This window comes from Vicugna pacos, chromosome 12, assembly GCF_048564905.1.
Source record: "Vicugna pacos chromosome 12, VicPac4, whole genome shotgun sequence".
Taxonomy (NCBI): Eukaryota; Metazoa; Chordata; class Mammalia; order Artiodactyla; family Camelidae; genus Vicugna; species Vicugna pacos.
Window position 1 is genome coordinate 14,024,849 of NC_132998.1, and position 16,356 is coordinate 14,041,204.

At 52.0% G+C, this 16,356-nt stretch overlaps 1 protein-coding gene across 1 annotated transcript in view; it reads left to right on the forward strand.

Annotated features, from left to right (window-relative positions):
* The first annotated feature begins 655 nt into the window (after positions 1–655).
* Positions 656–16,356, forward strand: part of VDR (vitamin D receptor) — a 55,353-nt gene continuing 39,652 nt past the window's right edge. Inside the window, exon 1 of the mRNA XM_072972922.1 lies at positions 656–726. The gene's annotated coding sequence lies outside the window, so the exon portion shown is untranslated. The remainder of the gene's footprint in view (positions 727–16,356) is intronic.

Consider the following 16,356-nt stretch of genomic DNA (forward strand, 5'->3'; position numbering starts at 1 on the left):
GCCGAGACTAAGCTTGCTTGGATGAGGTTCGAGACTGGCTGAAAACGTGGTCAGCCGTGGTCGCGGCCGAGAGGACACCGAGTGGAGATGACGATGCAGCTCCAGGCTCCACTTCGGCCCCGTTTTCGTTTGCTGTTTTATTTTAGCGCTGGGTTAAGACTGAGCTCCCCGACACTCTGCGGGAGTAACACGACCGCAGTCGGCGCCCAGGATTTTCCCAGAGCGCCGAGAGAACCGTTGCTGCCCGCGGCAGGCGCTCCCCAGAGCCCCGCAGACCACGGAGAAGTCCTGGCAGGGTCAGCCCAGGTGGGGGTGACGCACCTGGAAGAGGCATTCGCAGCAGGCTGGGTAGAACCACGCCAGCGAGGGGAGAGGGGATGCATCACGGATTATCGCAGGCAGAACCGTGGATCTACACACACATAACCAACGAAACCTCTCGCGCACCGAGGGCAGAGCTTGCCCCGCCCTGCAGACGCCAGTCGTGGAGGACTACCCCGGGCAGAGTCTCCCAGGCAACGGTGCGATGTTTGGTTCCAAGTCAAGATGGTTGCTGCGCAGTTGGAGCTCTTGGCAAGCGAGGACGGGACCTGTGGGCGGGGCCAGGCCGGGGCGGGGCCTTGTCAGGGGCGGGGCCAGGTGCTGGGCTGTCTCTACTTGTCAAAAGGCAGACGCGGAGCCCCAGGCGCCGGGACCGCGGAGCAGCGTGCCCACCCGCCGGACCAGGTGCGGACTCGGGAGCGGAGGGGAGAGGGGAGTCCCAGGATCGGAATCAGGACCCGGATGGGAGCATCGGGGGGTCTCGGACCTGAGTGTCCGGGTGCAAGCTCTAGCGTCTGGGCAAACTTGGCGACTGAGATCTGGGCTGTCGTGCCGTGAGGCTGGGGCACTGAAGGGACACTGAGTTCTGAGAAAGAGCCAAAGTTCTTGCCAGGCTGGAGAAGGGAGCACCGGCCTCCTCGGTACTCAGGCAGCCTAACGCAGAAATGCTCCTCCAGCACAGTGCTCAGCACTTGGCCAACAAGAAACATTTGTTTCCTTCCTCCGTCAGGGCGCCTTGGCATGGACTGGAGGAATAAGAAAGGAAGAGATTGGCTGTCGACGGTGCTGAGGTCTTCTGGGGGTGGAGTGTGTGTAGCCTTGTTTTCCTGTGAGGCCCACGTATGTTCACCTGTGATGGTGAAGTTGGATCTTTTAAGTAGAGTTTTTCTTTTCTTGATTTTTTGTTTGAACCACCAATTATTTTAGACCTGGTTGACTCTAGTGCACTGGACTTATTTTTTCAGGACAGCCTGTCCATAGATGTCCAGAGGAACTCAGGGACAAGTATCTAATTGAGGAGAGAGCTCAGGGAGTAGTTTCTGTTTGGGGAGTGAGGAGCCCCACATCTGTGGGTGGTGGGTGAGAAGAATTTCAGGGTAAGTATCTATGAGGGACCAGCACATAGTCTCCAGGGGGCAGTGGACACTGCCCACTTCCCGCCATAGACCGCTGAGATCCAGGCTGCCTGAGCCGGGGGAGTCCTGGGTCTCCGAGCCCAGGCCCTTCCCGCATCTCCTCCTCCTTCTCTTCCTCCTCTTCCTCCTTCTCTGTGCGGTGAGTGAGTCAGCCTCCTGTCTGGGCTCAGTTGCAGCCAGAGGGGCCAGGGCCCAGGCAAGCATTTGGGCAGGCATTTTCTGAACATTGCAAAAGCTCTCCTGGGCAGAGTTCAGCTCTGCTCCAACTCCCTGCTGGAAGGCTGGCTCCCTCATGGCTGGTGGTAGCCACTCCTGAAGGGGACACTGAACACAGCTATGATTATGGCATGGCTATGGTATGATTCCAGAACGGTTGCCTGTGAAGGGATTGTGGCTTTGTGGCAAATCCACATCTCTTGTTCTCCTAGGATCAGGAGGTATATCCAGCACAGCAGACTTTTCCAGCCTCTCATTCCATTTCTGCCTAGTGATCTTGTCAGCTGCTCATCTCTGTTGGTGAGGTGGATATGTACAAGAAATCAGAAAAGATTCTGGGACGAGGGAAGCCATGGTGTTGACAAAGGTTTTGTCAGGCTAGGAAGTAGGGGTGATTTGCTGAGGTGGAAGTGGATTATCTGGACACTGGAGTCTCAATTCTATGAACCAGGACTGTTGTATATTGCGAGACCTTCTTTATCCCTTCCCTGTCCAAGTGCTGGAAGGAAATGTGAGTCCTTCTGGAATAGTGTCAGGCTTGTATACAGCCAGACCAGGAGGTAATAAGACTGCAAATTTCTCTCTGGCTTTTTTGGAGGGAGGGGGGGTCTTCAGATCCTTGAGCAGAAATAGGGGCCCCAGAGCTCATTGCCCCCTGCTTAGTGGCCTCTCTGGACACATTAGAGAATCCACAACCAGTCTATGGGGCTGACTCAAACTGTAGAAAACTGGAGAATTCACAGTCTGAGCTCTGGCTGGGTCCCATGGCTTCAGTTTGGCTGTCCCTCATTAGCCCTGACTTGGACCCTTTCCAGGGTAATGGATAAGAAAGAAAGGAAGAGAATAAGAAAAGAGGAGAGTGGGATGAGGAAGAAGGGAAAGAAGAGGGCTAGGAAGATTTCCTGACCCTTCACAGCTCTTCAGTCAAGGCCATCACACTTTATTTGTGTAAATATTGTGAAAGATCTTCTGCTGTTTAAGGTACCCTGGTTACTTGTGTTTATGGTTTCTCAGTCTTCTTTCCCTGACCTCCTTTGGGGACTAAGTCCCAGAGGAAGCACTAAGAGGACCTCTTGGACCCCCACCCTCCATTCCCAGAACAAGTAGCTGGTGTCCAAACCCAGTGTCTTCCACCTTTGCAGAGAGGGCTATGGCTTGGTGGGCCAGACCAAATGGTTACCCAAGACAGGAGAAGGACTTGCAGGTGTCCATTTCGTCACCCCACTTCTAGGGAGGCAGCAGACTTTTTTTTTCCTTTGATAGAGGTCCTGGGGATCTAACCCAGGACCTCGCGCATGCTAAGCATGCACTCTACCACTGAGCTATACCCTTCTCCCTCCAGGGAGGCAGCAGAGACCATCCTGGCTGAGACCTGCCTCTGGAACCTCTGTGAGAGACCTGCAGTTGCCTACGTCCAGCAGGCAGGTTCCAGGGGCCAGAGAGCCGGAGTCAGGAGCACTGGAGTCTGAGCTGGGATGGTGTCCCAGTGTGTTGCTGGATAGCATGAGTTCTAGGACTGCAGCTTTCTGTTCGTCACTGCTCAAGTCTGTTTTGGTTGCAGGTAAAGAGAAGTAAGGAAATAATAAGATTTGCTTAAGAGCCTCTTGTGTGCTTAGCATGGTAGGAGGCCCTCTGAGGGAAGACAGGGAGCAGAGCCCACCAGCCCAGACCCCCACCACCACCACCAGACGGTCTGAGCCTAGGAAGGGCTGTGTTTCTCGGGCTCTCCCTCCACCCCTGTTCACTTTGGAGGGGATCCAGCTGGGCAGAGGCCAGCCTGGCTGTCACTCTGGACCACGAGAGTCTTGCTTCTAGTTATGCTTTGCTCCAATTCCCCATTGATCCTCTCTTGTCTCAGCTCCCTCTTGGATGTGCTAGAGAGAGTGACCTGCATCATTTACTGCCCAAACTTGGAGACTTTCGAGAGTGAAAGGGGTGAGATTAATAGTTATGTCAGGACAATCGTAAACAACATAAACCAAAACTGCTCAGGGCAAACCAGAATACGGAGGCGTTCTGGTGCATGCCCCTCCAGACCCAGCGGAGGTCACAGTGATGAGGGGACGATGGGTGGGAGTGGGTTTAATGAGGAGATGGGGGTGGTGCTTAATGATGAGGGGAAGGTGGAGGTGGCTTACTTCTGAGGGCAGTCCCAACAACCCAGCCTACCCTGTGGTCTTGTCGCCAATTCCAGTCTCTCCCTGAGGGCAGCCCTGCCCTCTGCCACCCTCTCCCAGTACCAGTCTCCTGCTCACTCTCTTCCTCTTTCCAGTGACGTCCCTTTACCCTTGACTTGTGACTGGCCTCACCTTTGGTTCTCCTGCCCCACCCCTATCTCAAACAGGGACAGTTAGCCTGCCAACTCCCCTTCAGGTGCCCCTGGGGGAACTGGGATTTATACTGGAGCCAATGCTCAGCCTTGTGCTTCCTCTTTCCTCTTCCCCCAAATCTACAGCCTCTCCGTTCTGTCCATCCAGCTTACCAGAACTCTGGGGGCCACACCATCCTACAGGACAGCTCAGCATTAAAGGAGGTAAACAGCCAGGAAGGGTGGGGAAGTCCAACCTCACCCGTGTGGATAAAGGGCACAGGTGACTTGTAATCAGGTTCCAGAGAAATGGTAGGCAAAGTGGAGGTCAGAGCCGAGAGAAGCTGTGTCGCAGGAGAGGGAGGCAGTTCCCCTGGACACTGGAGTTTGACTCTCGGCCTGTCTGTTGGTTGGGGAAATAGTCTAGAGTAAGGATAGACTGATCTTGCTCAACCCAGACTCTAGGCATTGGTGGTGGTGGTGACTGTATCCTGCTGTGGTGACATGTGGAAGAGAAACTCCCTTCCCTTCTGAGTCCCCGGTCCTTATGGTCCAGATGCTCAGGGTGGGTTCCCTGGAGAGTCCCCAGAGGTCCAGCACGAGAGTGACTATGACCCCATATGAGGGGGCGGAGCCTCCTTGATGACTGTGTCATGACTGTCTATTCTGGCAGGAAGGAAATCACTCTCATCACCAACAAATGAAAAGGGCAGGTGAAGACCTCTTGGGAAGTCCCACCCTTTGAAGCGACTTGTACGGAGGGGCGAGGAGAGACCGCCCGGGGTGGCAGGGGTGACGGAGGTGGCAGGCAGGTAGGTAGATGGCAGGAGCCAGGGGCAGAAACAGCAGACACTCGGGGAGTCTGAGTGTGTGTCATGCTTTTGCAAACCTGCCAGGCAGGTCCCGTACCAAGGAATAGACCAAGCAGTGTTCCCAGAACCAGATGCCTCACAAAGTCCCCATTCTGAGCAGGGGACAGTCCTGGTCCTGAGCAGGGTGTGGGCTGCTGCACCAGCGAGAAACTGGAGTTTGGGCAGGACCCAGCAGCCAGTTCCTGGGGCGCTGCTGCCTCTCACTGGCCTTCTGACAACAGGTTTAAGCTTTCAGGGATTAGGCAAGGTGTGACATTCCAGGCACTGTGGGGCACCCACGAGGCCCAAGGCTCTGCTGGTGACACATCAAATGTGTGCCACCTGTTGGCACTGGAGTTGTAGCTCCAGGAACAGCTACTCACTGAGCACTCGCTCGGTGGTACCAGGCACTGTGCCCCCTGCACTGCGTGCACGGCCTCCCAGACCTGCCACAGCCTGCGAGGTAGGAATCACCTCCACGTTCCTTTTACAAATGGGAAACTGAGGCTCAGTGAGGTTGAGCGATGTGCCAGGGTGGCACAGCTGGTGAGTGGGAGAGTCAGGACCCACGCTCGATCTGTCTGAACTTCTGGGCACCGTGCCACCTCTGGCCTCTGGACACAGGCACTCAGGGCCTGCCTCACACATAATCAGGGTCTGCATAAATGTTCCCCAGCAGCAGGCTTAGATTTGCTAACCAGTTTGAACAAGTTGATCTGGGAGCAAGTTCAGTTTGTCCAAGGGTTACTCTGGGGACAGTGACCTCTCAGAAGGAGAGGCCTCAGGGCCCCTCCGGCAGTTTTGGGTACCTTACTCAGGTAAAGACAGACAAGAACTCAAGAGAGGGAGCTCTGTGCAGAGAGATGGCACGGATCAAGTAAGGCTTGGATGACCTGGGTGGCAAATAAGCATCACTCTTTCAATTCAAATAACCCGCTTTATTGATGACCTTCTATGTGCTACGTGCACCAAGGAAGAAAATGTCGGGTCCCATTGGCTGACTGGGCGCTATTCTCACCTTGTTTACCTTTTCCCTTCCTGGCTACCCCTTAAGAAACACTCCTGAACTCATCCACCTGAAAGGAGAAGTGGTCCCAGCCTCATCTGGCAGCCTCGGCCAGGCACTGTGCGGACCACTTGTCTCCTTTAATCTTCCCAGCTTCTCTTTGCAGTAAGGTCACTATCATTCTCTCCAGCACGGAGGTGGGAAACCAAGGTTTCAAGAGCTGCAGCAACCTGCCCTAGACCGTAAAGTTATCCCATGATCACAGCTCTCCACAGCATGCTGGTGCTGGGCCGGGTGCCTGGAGACAGAGGTAGAAGGAGGAGAAAGTGCTCAGCGTACCCCTGGGCTAGGGTTCCCCAGTGCCTTGGTATACGACTGAAATTGTAGGTACTGCCATTAGAACCTGGGCAAGCAGCCTGGTGGAATGAGAGAAACACCGGGGGTTGAGTGAGACACACTTGGGTTCAGATCCTGGCTCTGACACTTTCTGGCTCGTGACCTTGGACATGTTTCTTAATCTCTTTGAATCTCAGTTCCCTAATCTGTAAACTGGGATAAGAATCACTCCCTTGCAGAGTTGTGTGAGGATTAGGGATGATACAAGTCAAGCGCCAGGAACGAAGTAGGCACTGGAAAATGCATGCAGTCATTGGGTAGATGTGTGCTGAGGACCTACTGTGTGCCAGGATCTATTCAAGACACTGGGAATTTAATGGTGAAAAAACAAAACAAAACAAAACCTCTTGCAATTGTTTTCAAATCTCTTAGACCAGAAACTCATCACTGTGAGAGTTCCCTTTAGAATCTAGGAATGGCTCTCTTGGCGCCCGGCTAAACTCAGACTCAGTAAGTTGGTTTCTTTTTCGGTCCTTTGTTAGCTGATGAGCTCAGAAAAGTTGCTTAGCTTCTCTGGGACTCAGATTCTTAAATCCTTTTTGTTTACTTTTTATACTGTGAAACTGATCATACACAGAAGAGTATACAATAATATAAAATCCTGTACCCTCCACCTAAGTTCGGAGTGGAACATTTACAGAACCTTAAAAGCCCCCTTTCCTCTTCCTATTTGCATCTCCCTCCTCACTCTCCACCACACTGTAAGGAATATTATGAATTTTAGAACTATTTATTTCCTTGCTTTTGGGGGATAAGTTATCATCTCTGTATGTTTTACAAAACAATATATGATTTAGTTTTATGTGTCTTAGTTTACATACAAGCATGTTCCCTATGATGCACTTTTTTCACTCGGCATCATGTTTCTGAGCTTCATCAGTGTTGAAGCACACAGCTGGAGTTGATTCGTTTTCACTGCAGTGTCGTAGTCCATAAGAATATGCCACCGTTGGTACATCCTTCCTCGTGTTGGTGAACATTTGTGCTGTTTCCAGTTTGGGGCTGTTGTGATAATACTGCTAGGAAGATGTTGTGCTGATCTCCTGGGGGGTGTGTGGGCATTTCTCTGGGGTACATCCCTAGGAATGGAAGTCTTGGGTCACTTGGAATTCCATGTTTGGCATTACTCTACAATGCCGAACTGTTTTCCACAGTGGTTGTACAAAAAACACTCCTACAATTGGGTAAAAGTTCCCATTCTTCCCCATCCTTTTCAACACTTGGTGTAGACTTCATTTCTAGAATGAAATAGTTGTACTAGATGAGATTCTAAAGTCTCTTTCAACTGTAAAAACCTAAGGACCTGGTGTCTGGCTCTGCGTGTGCCTGTCTGATGTGTTGTGCACCGATGGCCCCATAAATGCCACAGCCTGACTCTGAGAGCCCTGGGTAGGGTCCTCGGGTGCAGTTGAAACCCTTCGTCCTTGGGCTTCCACCAATAGTGGGTGAGGGAATCCCATCCTCCCCAACACTTGGCGTTCTGTCCAGTTCAACCAAGAGGCTGATGTCAGAGCTGAGCATGTAACAGGCACTCAGTTCATACCTTATGGAATTGCATTTTTTCCAAGTGGGTTGGGAGGAAGGTATATTTTCCCTGAGCATTAATTTCAAGAACAAGACGTGGAAGTATCAGAGTCATGTGTGTGCTAGCTAATGGAAGCACATAGGGCTGGGAAGAGTGATGGGATTTACGTCTGTCTGGGGCATCTTGATCGTTTAAAGGCTCCAGGTGAGTTGAACTGAAGTTAATTGTCTCCACTGTCCAGATGTTCCAAGTCTGTCCTTGATCTTTGACCCTCTGACTTGTTTGACTGAAGAGGCAGGGGGTGGTTGAAAGGTGAAGTGAAGAGAACAGTGGGTGCTGGGTGGAAAGGAGCAGAATGTCCCACAGACAGTGCCCTCCCCTTCCCAGGGTTGAACATTCTGCCTGGGGGTGCTGATTTAAAAGGTGTTTGATGCACTCAGAGCCCTGGCCACATAAACAGCCACATAAACAGCCAGCTGCCCACTCACCCAGCCACCCACCGGACAAAAGAATGTGGCTGGCTGGGCAGTTGCATGGGCCACCCCAGCCCACAATCCTGTAATTACCCATCTAGTCTGTGCCTGTCAGCTCCGGGGGTAGGCGAGCGCCTCTGCCTGGAGCCTCTCTTGGCCACCAGGCCCATGCTGGGCTCAGCAGCAGGGCCCCAACTATCCTTCAGTTTCCCCCAACCCCCAACTCTACCCCCGTGTCTCTGTATACCAACCTCTGACCCTTCTGGGGCTAACATATCATATAATAGCTGACAGTCATAATAAACCAACTGGTTATTGTCACTTAATACATTCCAGGCACTGAGTTAAATGTTATTCATACATCTTCTCCTATATGCTTCTCAATAATCCTATGAAGTAGGGAATATTATTATCCCCTCGTTACAGAAGAGGAAAGAAACTGAAGTTCAAAGAAGTTAAAAGGCTAAATTTCTTCCCCAAAGCCATCGAGCTCCCAAGTCAGAGCCAGAACTTAAATTCAGGTCTTTCAAAGACCAGATGTATGGTCCTTCTGCACCTACCCACTATCTTTCCCACACAGTGTCCCTGTCGCTCAGCTCGGTCTTCTCCCCTCCCTGTTCTGTCTGAGGAGGGCTGGAAAAGAGGCTGCGAGTGGTGCCAGTGGAGAGTGAATGGGACAGTTCCAGGCTGGCCAGGATGATGCTGGAAAACACCTTCGGGGCAGAGTTCTTTGTTCCAAAAGGCTCTGAATTTCCGGACTTCTGCCAGAGGCGGGAAGTTACTTCTGCCCGGCCTATATGGCAAGCGCTGCCAACTTCTCGGTTGCCATGATGTTAAGATGTGGGGGATGGGCTGCCTCAGGTAAAATTCCATTATAATGAACACCATCTACGATCTGAATGGCTTTGTTGAAATGGAATTATGTTAACCTGGGTGCAGTGGAAGCACTCTTGTATGCAGCCCGAGAAATATTCCTCGTGCATGTGAATTCCCTGGAGTGTCTCTTAGTGTGGCTCTGGAAATACTTGGAGACTAGAAGGAGAGGCAGACGCACCCTGGTTCCTCCTTGAATGCCAAGCTCCCCAGTGGTTGGGCGGGGCTGGGAGGGGAGAGCTTTATGCTCAGCTCTACCGACAGGGCTGTGACTGTTCAATTGTTCATTTCCCCTGCTGTGGTGTGTGCCCTTGAGAACAGGTGTGACTCTCATCTCTGAGGTGTCACCACGCCACACAACACCTAACTCATCACAGATACACTCAAGAGATGTCTACTGGGTGGAAATATGTTGGTAGGTAGACCAGGTCCCCTAAGCTAGAAAAGCGTTGAAGGGCAATTGTTTCGTGTGACTAAAACATCCTTTAAAAGCTGGGCTGCAACTCAGATGAATTCTCTGAGTTATTGAACCAATTGTGCAAATAACAAGCACTAACACTTACTGAGCGGGGACTGTGTCGGGCGCTGTACTGAGCACTTTACATGCATTATCTCGTTTATTCCTCCCAGATGAATGAGATACTCTTTTGGTGGGGAAGGGGGGTAATTAAGTTTATTTATTTTATTACTTTTTTGGGGTACAGGGGATTGAACCCAGGACCTTGCACATGCTAAGCACGTGTTCAACCACTGAGCTATACCCTTCCCCTCAGAGTCTCTTCTCTTAACTGTCCCCCTGACCATCGAGCTCCACTGTCACTGGGGCTGGTTCCGAGGACAAGGGCTGGAGGGTAACAGTGAGTGCAGACCCTGGTGGGTTGGACCGGAGGGCACAAGCTTGGGGGGAGGGGCAGCCCCGCCTCAGGCCAGCAAGCTGGCCACAGGAACAACAGCACAGTGTAGTCAGATTATCCAGTATTTTTTGTAGGGAGCTGGACATCCAGATTTTTTTTCAAAAGTGAAATCTCTCTTTTTTTTTAAAAGCAGTGACAACTAATTTAAAAATGTATAATCCTTGGTGGTGATGGTGAGGTGGAGGAGGGGTGGGAGTCACAAACAGAACACATCTGTGGTCCAGTTTAGCCTGCAGGCCTCCCATGTGTCCTCTGGTAGTTTCTTTAACCGATGACTGTTGCCTCCAGTGGGGCCAGGAAAGCCCTAGTTTATACAGAATTCCTCATCAAAGGCATGAATGATCGCTCTTCAAGGGTACCCCTCCCGGAGCGTGATAATCCTTTATAAGGCGGAGTGCTTCTTTCTGGAGAATTCTAATGAAATCTTTCCATCTGGTGATGGTCCAAGAATGAATCCTCTCTTTTCCTCTTAACCCTCTCCCTCCCGCTCTCCCTCCCACCATCCTTCCATCCCCCTTCTTCCTCCCCTCCTCTGTCTTCCCAGTCAGATATTTTTCCATAGACATTAGAAGGAAAGTTCTGTGGAGAGAAATCACAAGGAAATTAATAGTCAAAGAAAGGATCTCTAAGCAAAAAAAAAAAAAAAAAAGTGGCATTTTTGGATTGGGCTCCATTCAGAATGAATGATGCTTATCAAGCCAGATATGAAACTCTTTGCACTGTGGGCTCTCCCAGGCTGTGAGGACCTCATAGCACTGGAGAGAGGCTTGTGCTCCATGTAATACTTCAAAATATTTTCTCATGACAGCCTTCTACTTTTTCACTTTAATACCTGAATGTTGTCCTCCTCCCCCTCTTAAATATCTGAGAAATATCTGGGAGAATAATAGTAAACTAATAACTAACATTGTTAAGGAGCATAACAATTTTTATAACACACTTTTAAAATCTTATCTCAGCTGATGCAACAATCCTGTGAGACAGGCAAATGGGTGTAGCGTCCCCTTTTTGAGACTTGGTGAAGTAGCGGTGTTTAATTCTTTTCCTTCCACTCCGTAAGAGAGCGGTAGCCATGAGGGATTGAAGCCTGGTATGCAAGGAGCCCCTGGCTCCCCCAGGCCTCCCGTCACCTGTCTCCCTCACTCGTCACCTGATGTCCACAGGTGGGGGTGGGTGAGTCCCAAGCCCCTGACTAAGGTCTCCACCTCCCCGGAAACGGCGCGCCAGGGGGAGTGTGGTGAGGGCATGGGGAAGGCCCTAAACCAATGAGTGGTCCGCCGCCAGCCTCCTTTCCATGCCTACCCCTGCTGCCTGTCTCCCTGAGCTATTGTTTCCAAAGTTGGGTAGAAAATAGCTCACTCTAGAGAATTATTTTTGTCTCTGTTAAACTTCAATCCTGGCTCATGAAGAGCCTGGCTGCAGAGTTATTTTTCAGGCTGGGGGCAGTTCTGGGAAGAGTGAGGGGTATGGGAGCAAAGGGGAAGTGGTGGGTGGAGGGGCGCCTTCTCTCCCCCGGGGCCGTGATGACCACAAGCACTGGCCTACTTCCTTAGAATGCCGCCCATTGGGCCGCCTGACTAGTGGCCACTCCAGCTGACCGCGAGGAGCCTGCCCAGCCAACTGAGTTTCCCTCACAGCTCCTTTCATTCAGTGCAGGCTCTGAGCTGATCCATCAGACTCCTTCTCCAGGGACATTTGCCTCTGCCTGAAGGTGTGTTGAGTGTAGGGAGTGAAATTCTGTTACCTGGTGCAGAGGCCCAGGTGGGCAGCTCCAAGGGTGCAAACAGCTAACCGCTGGGAGGGAAAGAGGCTGTTAATCTGGAGACTTCAGTTTCCTCCCTCTGGTGCCCTGAGGCAGCACTGAATGCTGCTGTGTGCACGGAATCTGCTCCATCTTTGCCTCTGAGAACCAAAGGAAAAACAAGGAAGAGGAAGATGGCTAATGGGCAGGGCTGGGAGCACGGTGTTTTAGTTCGGAGGGTGTTCCTGGGGAAGACAAAGGCCACTATTTCCTACCACTCTGTGGCCCCAGGGGAGACTCCTCCAGTGGTTTGGCCCAAAGTATGGAAACAAGAGGGTTATCTTCAATGACAGCTCTACGCGGGAGGCTGAGCTTGGGTCACATTGGCCAACAGAGTTCATGGACATCCGGACTCGGAGTATGGACTGGCAGGTAGCCACCCGTGCAGGGGACTTCCCACACGTGTCCACGGTGCAAGCTGTTTGTGACCATCGTGTGTGTGTGTGTGTGTGTTTTTGTGTGTGTGTGTGTGTGTGTGTCTGATGCTCTCAGAGGGATTCCTGGCAACCGGGAAATGACCTTATTGACTGGGAGAGGGGAGTGAGCCAAGCAAGCTGGTGGAGGCAGGTTTGGGGACCACTCAGCTGTGTGCTAACTCAGCCATCCCTGTGCCCAGCAACCAGATCTGGCCACCCTGGGCAGATGGATGTGTTAAATAAGGATTGACTGGTGATGTGCAGCTGAGTTGTTCACAACGTCCATCTGCCCTTGTTGAACTTTTCTCTCACCAAACATAGGTTTTCCTGTTCCACTGGGCTGAATTTTCCAGAATTCTCTCCTCTACCTCTTCCTTCCAGCTCAGTTACTGGTGGCAACATTCCCGGGGTGAAGCACCCCCACCACGGGAGGAGAGGGGTGTGCACCAGCACTGCCGAAGAGGCCTGCGGCCTTGCTGACCTGGGGGGCCCTTGCTCAAGGAGCCATGGGGAAGGAGGCCCATTTTTCCTTCCTTCACGACACTCAAAGTTGATTCAGGTTGGAATGGGAATCTGAATGGAGTGTGAAAGTCTTCTGTTTCAAAATATCATTGTTATATTTTAAAATTCCTGGTATTCAAGACTAACAAAACAGAAGAGAGAGAGGATGCCTTTGGGTAAATGGGCTCCTTATGGGACTGGAGCTGCCTGGTAGAACGTTATCCCAGCTCCGCCCATCTCAGAGGACCCTGGGGTCCCTCATGGATTCTGACATGGGCCTCACGATCTATCCTGGGATAAATGAATGGCTTTCCAGGGCTGCCAAGAGCAGGGGGCATCCAGGATTCCAGGCCCACTGAGCAGGCCAGCCCAGTGTCTAGGTTAGGGGCTGCCCTGCTGTCGCCCTCCCTGCCACCTCCCGGCACCAGCCTCGTGGCCTTTGCTGGCCTTTCCCGGCACTGTGTCTTCTGCTGCCCACAGTGGTGGGTGGGAGTGGGGTGAGAAAGTGCCGCTGCTCTGTGGACAGACAGAGGGCATCACGGGGCTGCTGAGTTTCAGGTCCCACGATGGGGAGAACAGATGCATGATAAGCCGTGGGTGACGGAGGAGATAGGCGAGAGACGCACGAGGTGAGAGAGTGAAAGGAGAGGGGATGGGGGTGGGCAGAAGCGGTTAGTCATCAGTACACCTTGGGAGCCACGGCCTCATCTTCATCGTGGAGGGAAAGTCCAGATGTGTAGCTCAGCTTCTCTGCTTGTTGGGAAGAGATTAGAACAATTCATTTCTTCCCACCTCGAGCAGCCAGATTTTGGGGAGCCACAGCCAGTTGAGGGGGGTCAGTTGTCCCCAGGTCAGCAGAGATGTGGCTTTCGGGGCAATGTTGGTTTGGAGTGGAGCCTTTGGGGCCGAGAGCAGGCTGCCCGCCCTCCACGGCACCTCTCTGGGCCCTGAACTCTCCAGTGATTGTACTAACAGCAGAAGCTGTTCTAATGATGAGAGCTCATGTATAAAGCTACGGAGTGGCAGGTGCCGTGCTGAGTTCTCTGTAGAGATCTTGGTCCCCGCAACAGCCCTGTGACCCAGGCACTATCATGTCCCTGCTTGTAGATGAGGACACGGGGATGAACTTTGGGGAAAGCTGGACAGTAGTCAGGTAGCCAAGGGCATCAGGCTGACCAAGGTGGTTGTGGAGGTGAGCAAGGGGTCTGATGCCAAGGACCCCAAATTTCTTGTTCGGGGCTGACAGGACCTGGGGCTTGGGTACAGCCTTTCCCACATGCAGGAAAAGTCTGAGTGACACAAAGATCGCATTAATCCCAGAGGGAAAATGAGGAAAAGAAGGCTGGCTAGGGTGAGAGGTGGGGGTGGAGGATGGACCTCAAAACCGTCTGCCTGAGCAGGGGTGAACTTGGGCCTGTGTGAACTTGGGCTGGGGGGCCAGCAGTAAGAAAGACGCTTAGGCTGGGCTGAGGCCATGAGGTACCAAAAACTGGGCTTGGGAGAAAGAAGCAGCTCTTTCCTGTTGTCGTGGGGCCATGATTGGTTTTGTTTTGTTTTGTTTTGTTTTGAAAATCGCATTTAGCCATCAGTTGCATCAGCAACACCAGGGGTTTGCGTATCCACCAGAGGAGGGCTAGACCCGCTCTCCCTGTATTTTTGGTGCTCTCCTTTTGGGCTGCCTCAGTGTCTATTCTGTGGTCTCCAAGCCACTGGACAAAGAGCCTTCCTGTCCCATCAGCTTCCACCTGGTCCAGGTACCCAAGGGAAGTACTCCCACCCTAGTGTCCCAGGAAAGCCACCTAGAGGAGGGGGAGAACAGGCCAGGTGTCCGGCTTCCCTCTAAAATATTCCTGGGTGGTCTTGAGTCCTCACCCATTTCTTCAGGACACAAGGGCTGGAGTTGGTCAGGCAGGCGCGAGTAGGTACCCTCACCCCACTCTGTTTTTCTGAATTGCTTGGAAGGATGCAGTCATTGTTGGGTGGTCCCACTGCAGTCTACATCAGGACCTTCCCCGTGGCTCCCCTGCAATTCCCCTCTTCTGAACAAGGAAATCCGTGTTCCCTTCTGCGACCCTTTTCTCTCGCACGTCACTGTGCCCCTGGGAAACTGCTCAGGTGGGTGATGAGAGGTCTTGGGACCTGGCCAGGGTGGAGACAGAGAAGCACTCTCCCTTCCCGTGTGGCCTTGGCAAGTCACTTCCCCTCCGGTGGTCTCGGTTTCTTCAGCTGTAAAACCAGAGAGATCGGGCTGTAACTGATGAACGGGCCTCTTCCCTGTGCTTCACCGGCCACTGTCGCTGCCCACGCTTTCCGGCAGTGACAGGGCATGGCCTGCCTGTTACCTGGAGAGCAGTAATCAACTCAGAAATCTTGTTGACAAAGCTGAGGGCTGAGTTTCCACTGGAAAAAAAAAGCAGCTTGCAGGAATAATTGTCGTTGATAAGAAGTGGAAATGTATCTAAGTAAGCTGTGTGTCTCCTGCCCCACTGCCGGGGCCCCGTGGGTTCCTGCCTCTGGGTTCTGCTCAGCTCCAAGAAGCTTCCAGTGCTCCCAAGTGTGACAGGACAACCCACTACGAAAGAGTCTTGATGAATGGCTGGTGGAGTGGGAGCTGGTAGCGTGGTTTCTATGGAGTGACCTACTAACACTTGACCCTGTTTGAGATGTCAGTGGACTGCCATGACCTCTACCAGCTTCTCAAAGTTGAAGTATATTCCCCGAAGCATTAGTTTTGAAGCTCCTTTAACGGTCAACTTATTCCTGCAACTGCTGCATCATCAGCCACTTAATTTCCTGTCCTTCGGTCATGAAATAGTTTCATCCGCCTCATGCATGTTCCTAGAGCTGCAGTGCTGGGGGCCGGCCTCCCCTGGGAACAACTGAGTGGAGGACAGAGAAGGTAGACAGGTGTGGCAGAGCCAATGCAGCTACTTACATTTCCACAGAGCCCTTTTCTTGGGCTGGAAACTGTTCCTTCCAGGTGAAGGCCAAGGAGGCAGACGCCATCTGCACTCACCATCTTACTCATGCCCTCGTGGGGCTCAGGATCCTACCTGGGACGTTGATGACATCTACATCAAAATTAAGTGGAGTCAGGCTAGCTTTCCTCTGCTTCTCCCCTGCAACCTCACAGACGTCATAAACTGTAGATTTTTCTATTTTTTCATAACAATTTCACAGCAGATGAGGAATGGGGCTCTTTTACTAATGTGCATGGTGGCACCATGTGGTGACCCTGCCAACCCTTCCTCCAGAGACCCTGTGGGAAGGGCTCAGTAGGTTCAGTGTAGGTTCACTGCAGGCAGCTGCAGGGAGCTAGTCTAGGGCCAGTGATTAAAAACCATGGGACTATTTCATCTGTGCATAATGAGGAACTTTCTAAGCATAGAGCCATCCAAAGAGGGTGGACTGCCATGGGAGATAGTTCTCCATCAGAAGAGATGTACAGGCTAAAAAACTGGCTGGAATATTATCGAAGGAGTTTAAGATGGTTGGACTAAGTGGAGTTACGTTTCCTTCTAATCCTGAGATATTCTGAGATGACTGGTCTCCAGCGGGTTTTATATGGGACATTGTTGTCTGCAGAAAACACTTTCCAAACATTCTCACCCCTATTTAA